We start from the raw sequence: 17,398 nt of genomic DNA, 5'->3' as shown, positions 1-17,398 counted from the left end.
CCCATCCCCATCCCATCCCCATCCCCATCCCCATCCCCATCCCATCCCATCCCCAATATGTGGCTCAGTACTGGCCTGCTGTGATCCCAGGGCTGTGTGAGAGGAGGAGAGGGGCAGGAATGTGATGGGGATGAGGTTGATCTGTCAGCTCTGGGCCTTGGCCAGTGCTGGGAAGTCTCACCAGCCAACTTTCCTTTCTTCACCGGGCCTTTGTTCCCAGCCACGCTTCCCATGAAAGGCAGGAGCAGCAGCAGCTCCAGTGGCTGCAGGAAACCCCCTCCCCACCCTGCACAGCCCTGCAGGGGATGAGCCCCAGGGCTGCCTTGGGGCTGGGAGCCCCGGGCTGGCACTTGTGGGGTGCCCAAGCTGCCTCCTGTGACAGGGAGGAGAGGAGGGATTTCCACTGTGTGCCTTGGGATGAGCCTCAGCACCCTGTGCCTCTTCAGGAAAGGGTTTGGATATTCCCAGTGAGCTGCCAAGAGCAGGGAGGTTTGGGCTGGTCCCCCCAGTCCTGACCCAGCAGCTGGAGACTGGCGTGGGCAGAGCTGCAGAATTTGCAGACGTGGCCAAAGAGCTGCAGGAGGAGGCCCGGTGTCTGTGTGTGTTTATACACTGCATGCCCAGGGACAGCTGAAATTCTTCTTTAAATGACCAAAACTCCACAAGTGGAAGTCGGCGTGGGGCTGCCAAGAGTAACTCCTGATGCAACAGTGTCTGCTCTGGAGAGAGATGTAAATGTTTCCTGCGTGTGCCCAGGAGCCCTCCCTGCCCCATGGTGATGCTGATGCACTTCTGATCCCTGCCAAAGCAAGCAGTCCACACAAGGAGATTAGCCAACACTCCCTGCTCCCCTGCTGGGTGCTCGTTAACATTTCCTTGCTGATGTATTATTAATTAAGCTAATTTTTATTGCCCTGTAAGTGTGGAGGGTGCTTTGCAAGCGCAGAGCTTGTGTCGAAGGGTTCCTGAAGCACCCTGCGAGGTGAGGCTGCGAGGTTGAGTGTTGAGGAAAGGTAAATCTGTGGGTTTGGATTTCTTTTTTGTCTCTTTGCAGCTGCCTGGCTTGGTGTCTGGGGCTGGAGTGTGTGGTGCTGTCTGAGCTGAGGGCTGAGGAAATGCTCTCTGTGCAGAATTAGTGCAGACAGACAGCAGGACCCAAGTGCAAGCAGAGTTTGCAGCATTGACCCCTCCATGAGACAGAAGATTACCCAGACCTGGAGTATTATATTAAAAAGAGTTCTGGGAGCTGATCCAAACCTACAGAAGTCAGGGAGGGATTTGCCATCAGCTGCAGTGAGAGCAGCCTCCCTGCAGTGTAGCCAGGCAATGGGGCAGGCAGCAGCTTAAACAAAAGAGGTTAAACAAGAGTCCAGGCAAGGCTGGTTGAGGTTTTGCTGCCTGTGGTGCTTTTCACGGATGTAAAACAGGTAATATTTTCCCAAAGTTCAAAGGTCTGACTTGGTGTTGGAATGCTTTAACTGGAATTGTTGAAGAAATGCTGAATGTTAATTTTTAAATGTACAGATTATCTTCATTAGGTAAGAGATGGCGAGTTACATAATGGTCATTATTTTATTTGCTTTGGTTTTTGGCTTTATTCCTTGACATCAGAAATGACAATCAGGCCAGGCCTGATGAAGGGAATAGAAAACTTCTAGAAACACTTTGTAAAGTATGAACTATTTGTGATCAAAGCCAGTGTGAGTGTAACTCTGAATGTCCAGCTCTCTTCTTTGGACTTGTGATAGCAGCCTCAGATTCACCTTGAAAATGGGACCTGTGATCTTTCATATGTTCTTATTTCGTTCTTAAATTAGGCTAATGCATCCTGTTCCAGCTGATGCAATTATTAACAAACCTGGGCAATTATGGCATCTATTGTACAGACATTCTGTGCTCCTTGCTAGGAAAAATACACTTTTAATAAACAAATCCACTTTGACAACCTGTCAAGGACTTTTCTAAAGCAAAATTGAAAGAATCACCTCAGTGACCTTTCTTTTCTGTTCTGTTTTGTTTGGGTTTTTTACGTGGTCTTGCAAGAGCACAGCAGTTTCAGCTGGAGGTTCAGGCCTGGTTTCACAGCACAGGGGAGTGGAAGAAAGCAGGGAGGGGATCACAAGGGCTGGATCTCCCCATCAGCATCCCCTGCCCTGCTGAGTCACAGTGCAGGATCCCAGGCTGCATCTGGCCTTGCAGAAACCCTGGGAAAAACTCTGCTCTCTTGGTTGGTTCAGCTGTTTTACTTTTTAATTGTTTTTGTTTTTTGAGGTTTTTTTGGCACAAATTCTCAATGCTTTTTTCTATTCCACATGTGACAAACATATGTGGTTGCTCAGCCTGGGTAGGATCCACTCCCATCCTGGGCTGCCACCAGGAGTTCAAGGCAGATCTTAAATCCTACTTAAACCTCCCTCTCTCTCCAGCAGATCAGCTTTGTTTGGCTCTGGGCACAGGAGTGGGAAGGAGTGTGCTCTGTTCAGTCCTAGAAGTTAAATTGCACGGAAGGAAGATCAGCCAGGATTGTTTTCTCACTGCATTATCAGAACTGTGTGAAGGTTTGGCCAGTGCAGGGTTGTGCTAACTGGAAATATCCCTGGGTGTCACATCAGCCAGGGAGGAAAGGCAGGAGGAAGGAGAGGGTTTCCTGCCTCTGCCAGGCATTCCCTGCTCCCTGGGTGTCTCAGCAGATTGTTCTTCCCTTGCTGCTGGGAGCTGAGGGACACAGGCCACCTCTGCAAGGGAATTCCCAGGAAAACTCAAAAATCACTCACAGGATCAGTCAGGCTGGAGGGGCCACAGGGGCTCATCAGGCCCATTTCTTTCTGTGGGAATACTCAAATCAGAATGATTGTTAATCTCCATGTGAGTGAGTTTTCCCAAGATGAATTTCAGAGCTCTGTAACCACTGTTGTTTTCTGGGTGCTGTGTCTCCTCCCCTGAGCTCCCCAGCTGTGCTGGGGCACATCTGTCCCTCCCCACAGGAGGCTGTATCTCCTCACTGCCTGCTGGGCTGGGCAGCCTCAGGGAGCAGCACTTAACATCTCTATCTTTTCTAGCTCATCCTCTGATGTGACAGCAGCAGCTTCTCCAAGGATGTGGTGCCCAAAAATCAGATTAAAACCCCTTTCCTTGCCCTGGCAGCCCCCAGGGGTGTGATGAGGGATCTACCTGAGGTGTGGGTTGTTTATGTGAGCACAATTCCATGGGGGAATAGCCCATGGTCCAGGACAGACCCAAAGCAGGAGGAAGAGGAGCAGGGCTATGCTGCTGAAGGCTCTGCTCTGCAATTACCCAACAAGGACAGGCAGGTGGGTTTGGGACTCACAAACATTAATGCATCAGAGCAGTAATTACTGATTATTATTACAGTAATACAATTGCAGAGCATTCATTTGTGGTGACACAGTGGCACAGACTGGGAGCAGGCTGCAGGTCCAGGCCCTGGCTGTGTGGGCAGGTGTGAGCTGTGCCTCCATCCAGGAATGCTGCCTTGGAACACTCTGTGCCTGGCTTGGATGGCTTCAACGTGGCTGCAGCTTCTGCTGGCAAAATTGGCCTTCCTAAGTGAAGTGAGCTGCTTCCATGGCATAAAGATCATTTTGGATGGGCTCCTGGGCTCCTCCCAGCTCTCCTCAGCAGAGCAGGAAGAAGCAGATGTGATGTGTTTTCCCCTCAGTTACAGGTTTTTATCCATTGGATTTGTAGAAATAATTGGCAGGATGATCATGGCAGCTCCTTTGCATGTTGAAAGCAATGACTATTGGTGAAAATTGTGTTTGTATAATGTTGATACCCAGATTGAAGCTCTTTGTGGGAAGACTTGGGGCACAGCCCTGTTGGAGCAGCACATTCTGGCAGGAGAACATTCCTCTTGGTCTAACTTTGACCTGTCCCAACAGAGCTGTCATGTACAAAAATGCCTTTATCAGGGATGGCTAAAAAGATGCCAAAATTGTGGATGGACCAGTCTTCAGGAACTTGGACTAATTTACTTATTTTTTTTCACATTGTACAGTTGTAGCATTTGTCATTCTGTCTGAATTTTTGTATTTTTCTGTGGTTTTTTTTGTTTGAATGAGGAAGAAGCTGTTTTGGGATTGAAAGGAGCATTGCTGAGCAGAGCACAGAGGGGACAGAGATTCTCCCAGAGCTGTGAGCAGGCACCAGGAGGTGTCTGGGCATGGATACTGGGCTGCTTTGGAAGGTCACAGTCACAGCCATGGATATATCAGAGCCTTGGATCAAGTTGTAGAAAACTCTTTGGTTTTCCTCAGGTGTGGAGACTCACACTTGGCCAGGCAGGCTCTGGTGCTGGCATCCTCAGCAGTTCATGTGAATTCTCCATTCCTGAATTTTAGTCCAGATGTGGGGTAAATACTGTTCATCCTCTTTGCTGCTTGGTCTGGAACCTGTGCAGGTGGTCACAAGGAGGTGAGCCTGGCTCTGAGCCTCACTTCCCTGGAGCTGGTCCTTCCTTTGCTCATTTTCATAATCCACCCTGAGCATTTTTGTGTCTTCATCACTTCACTGATGAAGGATTTGCTTAAGCTTTGAAAAAAAATCCCTTTTTTTTTTTTTTTTTGCTTTTATACTTCAAGCCAGACACCTCCAGGACTTCTGTCCCTCCCCAGCTCCAGGGGTGACAGTTCCAGTCAGGACACTCTCCACACATCTTGGGTGCAGTGTCCCTGTGCTGAACATGCCAGAAAGGACAAAGGGAATCCCTGAATCAATCTGCTTTGAGGATTATTTCCTAAAGCATCCATGTTCCTTACAGCAAGGGCTGCTCTGCTGAGCCCTGCAAGGTGCAGTGGGATCCCATTGACCCAGCTCAGTCACCTTCTGAAATGTCACCTAATTTGGATTTGTCCATTGAGAGGAATTCTGGCCACGTCTCCTGCTGCAAGGAGAACCTGCTGGACATGCAAGCAGGGATTTACTGTGCCTTTACAGGAAAAACATCTCCCTAATTCCTACCCCTGTGCACCAAAGTCAGCTGTGAGTGGGATCTTCGTGCTGGGCATGAGAGGATGGATCAGGGAGAGGAGCAGTCATGGGGCTCCTGACATGGGGCTGAGCTGCTGGAAAACTTACTGGGATGATCTGCTTGTTAAATGATCATTGTGCCCAGCAGAGGATGGGAGATGGCAGCTCCCTGCTCTAAGGGAGGTCTCCTGCTCCCATTTTCCATTGTTGCTGTCTCCTTGATCACATCCTCCATGAGGCTGTGGAGTCCTTTTGTTCTCTGCTCTACTTTCCAGCATTTTTGTTGCTCTAGCAACACTTCCAGCCCCAAAGCAGCGGGATCCTGGTGCTAACACAATGCTGCATTTGAAAGAAGGAAGCAGAGCACGACAGGTGATCCCCAGCTTTTGTATGGAATGGCTGTGCCTTGAGATGGGAGGATGAATGGCAGGTTGTGATATCTTATTGTCTTGCAGCTGGCATAAAAGGTGAGGAATAGTCTTGTGTTACTGCCACAGCTGTGGTTTGTGAAGTTGCTGTGTTATTTTCCTTGTGTGGAGCAGGACAGCAGCGGTTCCAGTGGGGATGTGGGAGCCAGGCCCATGGCAGGCAGCTCCTTTCTGGGCAAAATAAATAATGTTTTCCATGCTCAGCAAGTCCAGCAGCTTTACAGGCTCCTCCCCAGAGCTGTGCTGCCACTGCACTGTCCTTTCAGCATGGATGCACCGACCTGCTGCTCATCTGCACATCTGCAGGGGGAAGGAGAAGGGTCCATATTTTATATCAGAAAACTGCAGGTATTGTGTGGAAACCTTTCTGATGAGTTCCCTGCAAAACTCAGGAGCCACTGGTGCTCTGCAGTGCGGTTTGTGGGATCCTGTCAGCTGCTCTGACGTTTTGTAGCTTCTCTCTAAACGGTGAGAGTGGTACAGGAAGATGCATTTAACACCTTTTTTTTCTCCTGGGTGCTCTGCTCTGTCTTGCCACGGTGCTGCAGACAAGGCTGGCAGTGCAAAAACCACCTGTAATTGTGGGTAAGAAGAGAAGAAATCCTTTTGAGATTTTGGGCACAGCTTCCTGCTGGCCCAGGCACTGCTGGAAGGACCTGAGTTCACTGTGTGAAAACCTCAGTAGGCTCCTCAAGAAGTCCTCAAGAACTGCCACATACAGTTGAAATAATCCATTATCTGCTGCCTTTCACCCAACCTTCCCTCCCAGACCACTGAAAAGACAGGATATTTAGAATATTTAGAATGTATCCTCAGATACCTGAATTTTGTGGCAAATGGAGTATGAAGATGGAGTACCAGCCGTGGGGTTGATATTGTTTCCAGTGAGTCACCCCTTTTTATTTAGATATTAGGTTCAAAATCTTGTTTTTTTCAAGCTGCTATGATTGCAGATACTGATTTGGTCATCATTATACAAACATTTCCCTTCCTGGGACCAATGGTAGGATATTCCCAAGTCTTTCCTTTTCCTCTCTTGTGTACTTTGCACTTTTTGGGCCCCTGGCAGCCAGCCTCGATGGAATCACTGTGGTGTGGTGGTGGAGCTGCCCCAAACTCAATGAATCTGGGACACTTCTGTAGCACTGAAAGCTTCACAGGCTCCAAGGGGCTTGGATTTACAGTGTTTGGGCAGATTTTGGGTGCCTTGGTTGCATCCTCCTGTGCCCCTGGTGAAGACAGGCCACCACCCTCCTCCAGCAGCACCAGCAGGATTATTGAGTGCTGCTGCTCTTTTGGGCTGTTTCCATGACTTGTGCAAGAACCCATGGGCAAACAGGGAAGTTTCTAGAGTCTCCAGAACTAGATGGAAGGTTGTGTTTGCCCTTGCAATGGCAGATAGATATTTAGATATTTAAATATTTAGATATTTAGATGGATGGATGGATGGATAGATGGATGGATGGATAGATGAATGGATAGATGGATGATGGATAGATTCATGGATGGATGGATGGATGGATAGATAGATAGATATTGGCATTGCACTGTGCTGGCATTCCAGCTGCATGCTCAGTCTTCTGCAAATTAATTAGGCAATTTTTGTCTCTTTTCATATAAATGAGCCTGTAAAGGGAGTCTGCACTGAGAGCATAAAATGCCTCCATGAGTTTTCAGCTGGTTTTCTTTGTTGGCACCGCTGGGTTTAAAGCGTCGCCTCTGGGTCACGCTGAAATGCTCAAAAGGAGCCTTTGGCTCATGGGTTTGTATCATGTTTAGGCCATGAAAAAGTGAGGAAGAGCATTTTCTGGGATGAAATGATTAATTGTACACCCAAGGTGCAGAGGTCACAGCAGGGGGATAAGAGAGGTGCCATTAATTTGCTGTCTTGGTGGTGTTAAACACGTTTTTGTTGGGGTTTGAGGCTCCTGGTGAGCAGCAAGGTGTGTCCCAGGGGTTGGGGAGTGTTTTGGGAAGGCTGCTTTTCCCCTACAAGTCATTGTTTGAAGGAAAAGGGTTTTACTTCCTCCTCTCCCTCTCATCATCTTCACCCAGCTGCCACTCGTGCTACTCCTGAGAGATGAGGAGTGTGAGGGGTGGATTTCAGCACATCACCTTCTATCTCCTGTGCTGTAAATTAGTGATAGCCACCACACTGTTCTGCAGGAATCCCCCTGACCTGGCTGCTCTTCCAGCCAGTTTGAAGGCTGGGTGGGTTTTTAAATGATGATATTTTAAAATTTGAGAACAGCTTTGATTTATTGACCTGCTGCCTCCACAAATCGAGCTGTCTGGGCTGGCATCTGCAGATAAGAGGCTGTCAAGTAATTGCTTATTATTGACTGATTGCCAGCTTGGGCTGTTTGCTTGCAGAAGAATCAATAGTAGTCAATCTTCAAAGTCTAAACTCTCAGGGAGTGTGACTGGTTTCCAAATTAAGAATGACAGGTCAGGATAACTCCAGAGTTGCTATCCCACCTTCACACGTGGGTGTAATCCTGCCGTGGAGGAGGAAGCACGGGACATGATCTTCCTCCATCCAGGCTTTTTCACATCTGCCTTCTCCAAAGTCTGGGGTTTTCTTTGCAGGGGTTCTCAGGGTCAGATCCCACCTGGCTCCAGGCTCAGCAGCACCTGAGATCCGTGGGAGGTGAGGGCAGGATGAGGTGCAGCCATCAGTCATTGAAGTCCCCAAAGGATGGAGCGGGGAGGGGTGGCTGAGCAGCCTGTGCTCTGACACATCCAAACCAACCAGTTTGGATGCTTTATAAATAAAACAAAGCCTCTATTTTAATGCATGGTAACAGAGATTCCCTTTCTGGGGGTGATTCTATTTAGGTGGCAACAGAGCAAAATATCCAGTGTCACCACAGGTTTTATCATTTCTTGCGGGGACGGTCGCTATGGAGAGCGTGCCTTGTCAAACGCAGCCATAGCCCTTCTTTAACACTCTCCTGACATCCTGCCCTGTTGTGGATTCACTTCTAGGGCTTAAAACATTAAAGGGGCTTCGTGGCATCAAAGACACTCAAGACTTTTCAAAAAATAAATCCATGTTTAGGTGGTTGTAATGGCCAGGGCGCTGCATCTGGGAAGTGATCTCTGAGCTTGGGCTGCAGCCCCTCTGGGTTTTCTCTCCCTGGGCTCAGAGGTTGTGATTTTCCCTGGACTCAGGGGTTGCAGTCTGGTCTCTGTGTGTCCTAGACTCAAGCTGGGTTTAAAACTTGAAATAAGAGCCTTTGGGGGGAGGGGGAGGCTTGGATCTCTTTCAACTACAAAGAGCAATTAAGCAACAGGACATAAAATAGATAAATGGGAAGGGCAGAACCCTGGAATATGAGAAGATGAAAATGGAAGAAACTATTTCTACAGTGTATTTGTCCTTAATTTTTGAGCTTTATTTTCACCAGGAAGGCTTTGAATTGAGGTACATCATCTGAGATGAGGGAGAAATATCTCAAACAGAGCAGTTTAATCTACAGTGGTCTAGGAGAGAATGGACAAGATTACTTGAACAGCCTTGTTTAGATACTGGATTTGTTGTCTACCAGCAAATCCTCATTTGCATGGGTCCTTAATCTGTGGAGTTAAATGTGTCTCAGGATCTGTTACCAACTGTGATGCAGAGTTGAGAAGTAGATTTTTAAAGCTGTTCCTTTTTATATTAATGTTTCCCCTCCCCCCTCCCCGCACCCCAAATTATCTTCCTGATTTTTATTTTTTTTTCCTGAAAAGCAAAGATGAGCCAACAAGTGATGCAAAAGGAAAAAAAAAAAATCTACCAGCGAGAAGAAGTTATTTTTGACTCCAGATTCAGTGGATGAACCGTCCACCAGGCTGTAGAGAAAAGCCAAGGTCAGACATTTCAAACGAGTGTCGCAGGGAAACCACCGCCCCCCTCCTTCCCGCGAGGGGCCATGGACGTCAAATCTCTCAACCTCCTTGGAGCTGGAGGCTTGGGCAGAGATCCTTTGTGGAGCCCTGGGAAGGGCTTTAGCCCTTGGTTTGGGGGCTGCTGGCTCTGCCTGGAGCCCTGAAATGGCATTTCCTCATGTGTGCAGCAGCCCTCACTCATGAAATGGATGCAAGTGCTGAAAAAGCTCCCGCGTGAGCATGCTCACTGGAAGATTAATCCTTTAGAGGGAGTTGGAGAGTTAAGCTACTGTAATTTCTCTGCAGTTGGCTGCAGTAAACAACTGCTCTAAAGACACGAGGAAAAAAATTGACGGAGGTATATGGCATTAATGTACATATCTTTTTGTGTTTCTCCTTTCAGGTTGAGGGTTTGAGAAAGGTTGTTTTTTTTTTCTCTGAGAGCCGGGGAAGAGGGAGCTGTGTAATGATTTTATGGGTGACCTTCATGTTGTGGTTTCTTTTTTTCCTCCAGGCCAAAGTAATCCTATTTCCGTGCAAGGCCACACTGAGGCTCGGGCTGACTTTCTAGAGCTGGGGTAGAGCACCAGGGTGGCTTGGTGTTGAGTTAAATGATTAGAGGAGGTGAGGCCTTGCTGCTCGTTGAGCTGTGTTGGCAGAAGGGAGCTGAAAACACCTCGTCCTGTTCAGTTGTGAGCAGAACCCAGTGGGACTCGATCTATCATGCTTCTGTTGGGAGGAAAATGTGTGACAGGATTAGCTTTGCCTACAGAAGAATAGTCTTTTGCTTTTGATTATTACTATTATTTTGCTCCCCCTCCTCCCCATGCCTGAGGAGCTGCAATCCCGTGTCAGATGGGGGAAGGAAAACAATCCTTGAGCTATTTTGGCTTTGCTTTGAAGGCTGATGACTCTCGGCGTGTTGAGGAGGGATGCCTTGGCAGCCAGGTAAGTGTTGCAGGCACAGGGGTTGTGTCAAGGTGAAACTGAGCCCCTTCCTCCCCATTCCTGCTTTGTGGGGGCATCCCGGAGGAAGGGGAACCTCGGATGGCTCCTAATGAGCGAAGAGTGTTTTCTCTACTCGCCTCCAGAAGCGTGGGTGAAGGAGGATGTGATTTACCCTCCCTGGTGCTTTGTACCAGCTTCCTCTGAGCCATGGAGGGCCAACCTGGGGCTGCCAGGACGTCGAGCAGAGATGCCTGGGTGGCTTGATTTTCGTCAGGCTGCTGGAGGCAGGAGAGGCAGCGCTCCCTGACCACGGCTTGTGGCTTTACCTCTTACAAGCATCTCTGTAAATCCTTGGGGATGGCGAGGAAATGGAGGTGATCTGTCAGCAGAACGTGGGGGCGGGGGTGGGGAAGGGCATTGTTCTGTTCTGTACCTGGCTGGGATGAATGGGAGCTGGAGGGGCTGGAGCTCACCCCTGGGCAGTCCCCCAGGGCTGAGCGAGGCTGTGAGGAGGGCACAGCCTTCCTTCCATGAGGAGGGAATAATCCGGGGTGCAACTGCAAATCCCGCCGCCGCCCGCTGTGGAATTTACGTCCAACGGCTTTTATCAGCAAATGGCTTCACGTTTCCTTGGAGTGGTGTGAAGAAGGGAATAATAATTCAATAATTTAGCAAATGTCAGTGGCTCCCACTAGGTTTGTCCTGAGGTTGCTGTCAGCTTCCATGTGATACCCAGGTGGATTCTAACACTGCTGGATGAGTTCAGAAGGGCAATTCTATTACAGACTTGGCTGAGCTCGAGATGCTGCGGATTTGAAGAAAATTTTGCCACCCCAAAGTTGAGGATTTTTTTGCTTAGTCCTTCCTTTTCCCCTCCTTTCCAGAAGCTCTGGCTAGCACAGACTGTCTGTTCTGTGGATGGTTTTAGGGAACATTGGTGGCTGTGTGCGTAGGGGGAATAATTAGCTACCAAATGCAAATAGATTGTTTCTTGCTGTTTCAAAATCATTGTAATTTCTATTGATGATGGGTTAATTATAACTTCATTTTGATGGGCGTGAGGGAAATGATAGAGATATAGCAATATAAATCTATATAGGGAAGGATGTTGTTGTCAGAATATTGTTTTGGAGATGATTGTGAGAACAAAGACTCGTGTCGTGGAGGACCATGGTTGTGTCAGGGTTCTGTGGTTCTTGTTTCTCACTGGTGGATGAGTGTTTTTCACATTTTTAACTGATGCCAGCGACGTATCTGTCACCATGACAAGGGGTTTTAGTTCAGAGGAAAATGATCAAATTCTATTTAAAAGCCCCTTTGGTGGAAAATTGGGAAATGTTTTTTTTTTTTTGGAGAAGGAAAGTTGGAAGCAAGAAAGTTAAAGGAAACAATAAAAAGCTGTGATCAGGGTATAACAAAAATGCATTTTCAGGCTGAGGTGTGTAGGTGGGAGCTGCTTTACCAGTACAAGGCCCAAGGTCCAGTGACACCAGGACTGGTCCTTGGTCTGGAACGAGGTGCTGGGCCCTGGCTGTGCCCCAGTGCAGGTTATTGCTGTCCTTCCCTTTTCCAGAGGGTGACTTTAGGGAGCCTGGATCCATCATCTCATTCTTTGTTTCACCCTCACTGGGAAGTGTTATCAGGTTCATCCCTGAAATGGTTTGGACCAGCTTTAAACCTTTTCCTCCTGTTTCCAGTCCCAGGATGGGGGAAAGGCTCAGCAAAGGGACGAAGATCACACTCTCTGTAGTGTTGTGGGTTTTGGGTCAAAGTCAGAGATAAAACCATCCCCCTCTTCTTATTTTAGAGTAAAATGGGGGAAATGGGCTATTTCCAGTGGCTGAGGAGAGTCCCCAGCACAGAGCACCGTGCTTCAACCTTACCAAGCCTTTGGTGTTCTGGGGACTTGGTGCCTCTGGATCAGAGCAGCTTTTGGGAGAGCCTCATCCCAAGGCTGCTTCCCTCCTGTGCAGGGCTCCCCTCTTCCAGGGAGACATTCAGCTCCTTTCCAGCAAGCTCTGGAACTGATCAATCTGGAAGGAAAAAAGCAGCTACAACCAAATCTAATTTCATTTTGTGGGTTTGAGCTCTCAGAGGAGTTCTGCAGGTCCCTGCTGGGTGTTCCCATGGAGTGGGCACCTCTTCTCTCCTTGCAAACCCTGAGCACTTTGGTGTGGCTGAGCTGAGGGAGATTCTTCCTCCCATGGAACTGTGTCCAGTGCCTGCTGCAGGGTGTGGGATGTGCAGGGCAGCGACTCCTGGATGCTTCCTTTGAGGTGGGTGACTTGGACTTTGCAGGAGGATTCACTGCTTGAATTTGCACATTCCTGTCTTTAGATTTGTGTGAAAAACTCTGCCTGTCTGGCCAGTTACCAGCACAGCTTTGTTCAGTGGAGGAACTGAAACCTGAATTTGGGACTTGCTCATCTTTTTGGTATCGTATCAGCCCAGGACTGTATTCAAAGCAGAAAGAACAAGATGGAACCGAATCCTACAGGTGTATCTAAGAAAACCTCATGCAGCTTTGGCACTCCCAGGGAGGAGGAAGGAACTCTGCTGGATGTACACGGCACGCACGTCCCAGTCTTTAATAATCAAATGGTGACCACTTCAAAGCCTGGTGGCTTTGCTTCTCTCCCTTCTAACTGCTTCAGCCAACCTGGACTCAACTGGCAATGCCTTTAAGAGCAGATATTATGGCAGGAGCCTTGTAATTATTTGCTGTGGTGAATCCTTTCTGTGGTGATGCTGTGTGGAAGGGTTCACTGTCACGCACAGCATTTCTCCACCTCCAGAAGAGTTTTATCTCCTGCCTTCCTGGCCATTTTGAAATCCAATTTATGGCTGAATTTTGGCTTTCTTAATACCATGGGCTCATTCCTTGCTGCTGCAGCCTTGTTTTGTGTCCTTTGGCAGTGCTGTCCCCCTGCCCTGAGTGAAGCAGGGAAGGGTTTTGGGGCATCCTGTGCTCCGTGGAGCTGGTGGAGCCCTGATGGACAGAGCACCTGAGGAAGCCTGGAAGCACCAGCTGGCAGTGGGGACTCCTTACCCCCCTTTTCCCTGAGGATTAGTGAGTGAAGTCACAGACACAGGGGAAGGAGCTGTGATTTTTAACCCAGATGTGGAATTATAGAATAACTCCATTCCCATGGTGGATGGGGTTTAATGGATCGGCCAGCACAGAGGACATCCAGGGCTCTGAGGGTGAGAGGAGCATCATGCTGGGAAAAATGTGGTTGTGGGAAGGGGAAGATGGAAGAAAAATCCTGCTTTAAGGACCTGCAGGGGAGAGGTGGAGTTAAACAGCTGGGAGAGAGCAGAAACACAGGAGACAGGTCTGTAGGGAGAGGGATGGGATGGATGGATGGATGGATGGGATGGATGGATGGATGGATGGATGGATGGATGGATGGATGGATGGATGGGATGGATGGATGGATGGATGGATGGATGGATGAGGTTTGAAGCTGTTGATGAAGTGATTTGGTGGCTCCTAAAAACCCAGAAAGGCAGAAAAGGGGAGAGGAAACGAACTGCAGGTGATTCTTCAGGCTCTGTCTGGTCTGTGACCTACTTGGTGCCACAGTGCTCTGCAGCTGGAGGAGAAACAGCAGATGGCTGTTCCCTGTGGGAGGCACAGCGTGCTGGGATGTGCAGGAGCTCTTCCCAGTGGTGCTTCCTTCAGCTGCTGGGATGTGCCCGTGCCAGGACTCTTGGAGTTTGTGACTGGAGGAAGGACAGGGAGAGTTTGAGCCATTTCCTGCTGGAGGGAGAGAGTGCTGGATCCTGAACCAGATCAGATTTGTGAGCTGCCATAAACACGTGGGCTCCTGGATGCAGGAGGTGCTTCCCTTGGGGATGTGGAGCACTGGAGAACTGTCCTGTGTGGACACACAGACTCCCTGGAGATCCAGGGGGGATCACCAGATCCCTGGACAGTGGGGATTATTCACCCCCCTCCTCCTCAAATCCATTCCAAACTGAAAATCTGCATTCTCCTGCTTCTGCTCCTTCAGGAGCCTCCACTACCCTGATCATTCTTAATCTTGTGTTATTTTCCAGATGATCAATTTGATTTCTCAGTACTTGTACAGTCCTTAGTGTTCCTGGGAATCTGTGCCTCCAGCAGTTACCTCTGCTTCTTTTTGAGGCTGTAGCAACTTTGAACCACAGTTTCCATCCTATTTTTATAACTCATTCTGTTTATTAGAGGAGTCCTCCAGATATAACTACAGTTCTTACCAAGATACCCCAATTTTTTCCTCAGTAAACAATTTCATCTCTTCCTAGTATGGACTTGAAGGCTCTTCTCTTCCATTTGTTCCCTTCTCCCTCTGGGGTTTGGGAGTGAAACACCTTCAAATAAATTTTAAATAATTAAAATTTATTTAATTTTAATTTAATTCATGGATGTAGATGTACATGCACAAGGGCTGGTGTCCAACAGTGGCTGCTTCAGATTTACCTCTGGTCAAGATGAGATTGGGAAGTGGCCTCTGTTTCTTTCTGGGGGGCTGTTCTGATTTGCAATATTAAATAAATATATAAAGTGGCTCTGAGAGTGAAATGTCAGCCTTCCTCCTGCTGAAGGCATAGAGGCAGTGATTTGTGAGTCAGCAGTCCAAGGTTAACTCCAAAACTTCTGCGCTTCCCTTGCAACTGCCATGCCAGGAAATCATTTCTTTGGAAAGGAAAATGAAAGAAACCTGTCCTCTGTTTCTCAGAAGTTGTGAATGGTGCTCCTGTTTAAGCTGATTATTTTATTTATTCCAATAATCCTCTCTTCCAGAATAAAGGAAAATTAATTGTCTTCCTATTTCCATAATGGTTTGCCCTTCAGACAGTTGCCAGGCAAAGTGCTTAAAACTGAAATGAAAAGATGGTGAATGCTTAAAATCACTGAGCTACTGTTAGGAACATGTTTGTATTTAATAGGGTGGTATCACACAGTCCCAGAGTGTTATTTGCTCTGGGTTCTGTAGGATTAGGAGGGGTTCTTTTCTTTGCTTCTGCATTTGAAGACGGGGTCAAGCCTGCTGTGGTAGATAGTGCAAGTCTTAGGTAGGATTTCTGTAGAGAGATGGGCTGCCTGCAGCTGAGACCCTAAAATTATCCAGCATTAATGGGGAGAGTTGTCATTGGGCTTGTTTGTGTTTGTCTGCAGGGACAGTGCCTGGAGATGGGCAAGGACTTCTGTCCTTACAGGTGTGATGGGACAAGATTTTCCCTGCTGGAGTTTTCCACTGACACCTACCTGGATCTTGGTTATTTTTAACTTTGTCTGGCTAAAAAAAAAAGTTACCTGATTATTATGGGCAAATGCTGGAATGTTTCCTTAAAAGGCTCCAAAGTGATGCAACATTCAGTGATGAATCTCAGAGCTAAATGAGTGCCTTGGTGGGTGCGTTGGTTGGGGAAGGGAGTTCTGTGTTTTATCACCCAACACATTTATTTTTCATCCCAGGGCTGCTCTGGGGAAGGTGGTGTGGGAGCACTGACAGAGCTCCAGCTCCAGGTCAGCATCAGGGCTTTGCTTTCCTGTTTTACCCCAGCAAGCTTTGGGAAATAGGTAAAAACCTGGAGCTGGGGATGGTTGTGCTTCCAGTGGGGGTTTGCCCTGAGGGTGGGTGAAGAGAAAAGCCCGGTGTGGTAGATGAAAGCCTTGTGCAGCCACCAGGGTTTGTTGGCCAGTCATTGATGTCCCCTCAGGCACATCCAGGCACAGGGACAGTGGAGTTCATCTCCTGTGTATCCAGGGAGAAGCTGCTGGCAGCAGCCACCCCTGGATGAGCCCTGGCTCATTCCTCCCCTCACGACACGAGGCAGCTCCGGTGTTGTGTGTCCACACGAGAAACCACATGGGAATAAATCCATGTTTCCCTCTTCCCTTTTGTGAAATTGCTCTGAAGGAGCAGAATGTAATCCATCCCAGAAGAGAGGAGGGCAGGAGTTAATTCATTTTCATGATCCCTCTGTAGCACTTATTCCAGCTAGCAGTGAATTGTCGTGCTTGGCCACCTCCTAATCCCATGAGGGACCCAGAGGGAGAAGGCTGGGCAGGAAGGACCCGTGGCCCCATGGTGTTTGTGTTAGCTGAGGAGCACATGAGATCATCTGCTGCATTTCCAGCCACTTCTGAGCTGCCATCCCAAGCAGGAGAACAACAGGAACATTTCAACAGTGCCCAGCTCCAGGAGACAGCTACAGCTCATCACCTGAGTGTCCCTGAGCACAGGGAGCCTCTCCTGCCTAGAGGGAGCTTAGGGAATATAAAACCAGGTGTGTGAACAACCTGCCCAGGTCTCAGCTGCTCTGCCCTGCATGCAGCAATCTTTTGTTTTCCTTTAAACATCATAAACCCGGCAGGGGAATTCATTAATGCCAGTCCCCGCAGACTTTGATTTCAAATCACTCTCCCTCCTCTTAGTAGGTGAGATCTCTCTCCTCTCCCTGTTCAGACATCTTGGGAAGGTGTAGGTGTGGGCTGCAGCAGAAACCTGCCCAGATTTGTTCATTCTGTAGCTGACAGGGATTGCTTTTCCTTGCTGTTGGTGCCTTTGGCTCGTGCATGGGATGGAAGACGTTATCCCAGACCAGCCAGCTCCTGTCTGTCGAAAGCTGCTGTTGATTTCAGTATTTTCAGCTCAATCTTTTCAATCCCAGATGGAGCTGTATTTCCAGCTAGTACACACCCATACAGTTCATTGAGGGAGGTGAAAATGCTCCATTTTTCACAGCAGCCATGGCCCTGCTCCGTGGGCAGTGTCAGCTCCCTGGGCACGACGGAAGAGGAGCCTGGAGGTATCAGTCACGCACTCGTGGAAAATAGCTCTGTGCTTGCTGCTGTGGCTGCCACGAGGGCTTTTGAAATGGCAAAGGTTGTGAAATCGTGGCAGGAAAAACCAGAGGCCAGAGCTGAGCCAGAGGAGGGGCTGCCCCTTCTTACAGCACGGCCAGGACTGGAAAAATGAGCGTTCATGGCTTTATTTTTGCAAGAGCTCTTCCCTGTGCTGCAGGCATTCCATGTGCCATGTGCCTGTAGGCATCTTTCAAATGGCAGGAGTTGAGCACCTGTAGCCTTTGCTCCTGCTCTTGGATGGCTCTGTGCAGCAGGAGCTGTGTTTGGGACCTGTGTTTGGGACCTGTGTTTGGGACCTGTG

General features: G+C 48.5%; 1 protein-coding gene across 2 annotated transcripts in view; it reads left to right on the top strand.

Annotated features, from left to right (window-relative positions):
- EHMT1 (euchromatic histone lysine methyltransferase 1) overlaps positions 1-17,398 on the top strand; it is a 119,085-nt gene that overhangs the window by 21,431 nt on the left and 80,256 nt on the right. Inside the window, exon 1 of one of the 2 annotated variants that reach the window (XM_015644807.3) lies at positions 9,570-9,648. The exons of the other annotated variant lie outside the window; for it this stretch is intronic. The gene's annotated coding sequence lies outside the window, so the exon portion shown is untranslated. Of the gene's footprint in view, positions 1-9,569; positions 9,649-17,398 lie in introns of those variants that run through there. 2 annotated transcript variants of the gene reach the window in all.

This window comes from Parus major, chromosome 17 (genome assembly GCF_001522545.3).
Source record: "Parus major isolate Abel chromosome 17, Parus_major1.1, whole genome shotgun sequence".
NCBI classification, from domain to species: Eukaryota; Metazoa; Chordata; class Aves; order Passeriformes; family Paridae; genus Parus; species Parus major.
The sequence above is the reverse complement of the archived record's forward strand: the minus strand, read 5'-3'. Positions and strand labels throughout refer to the sequence as shown.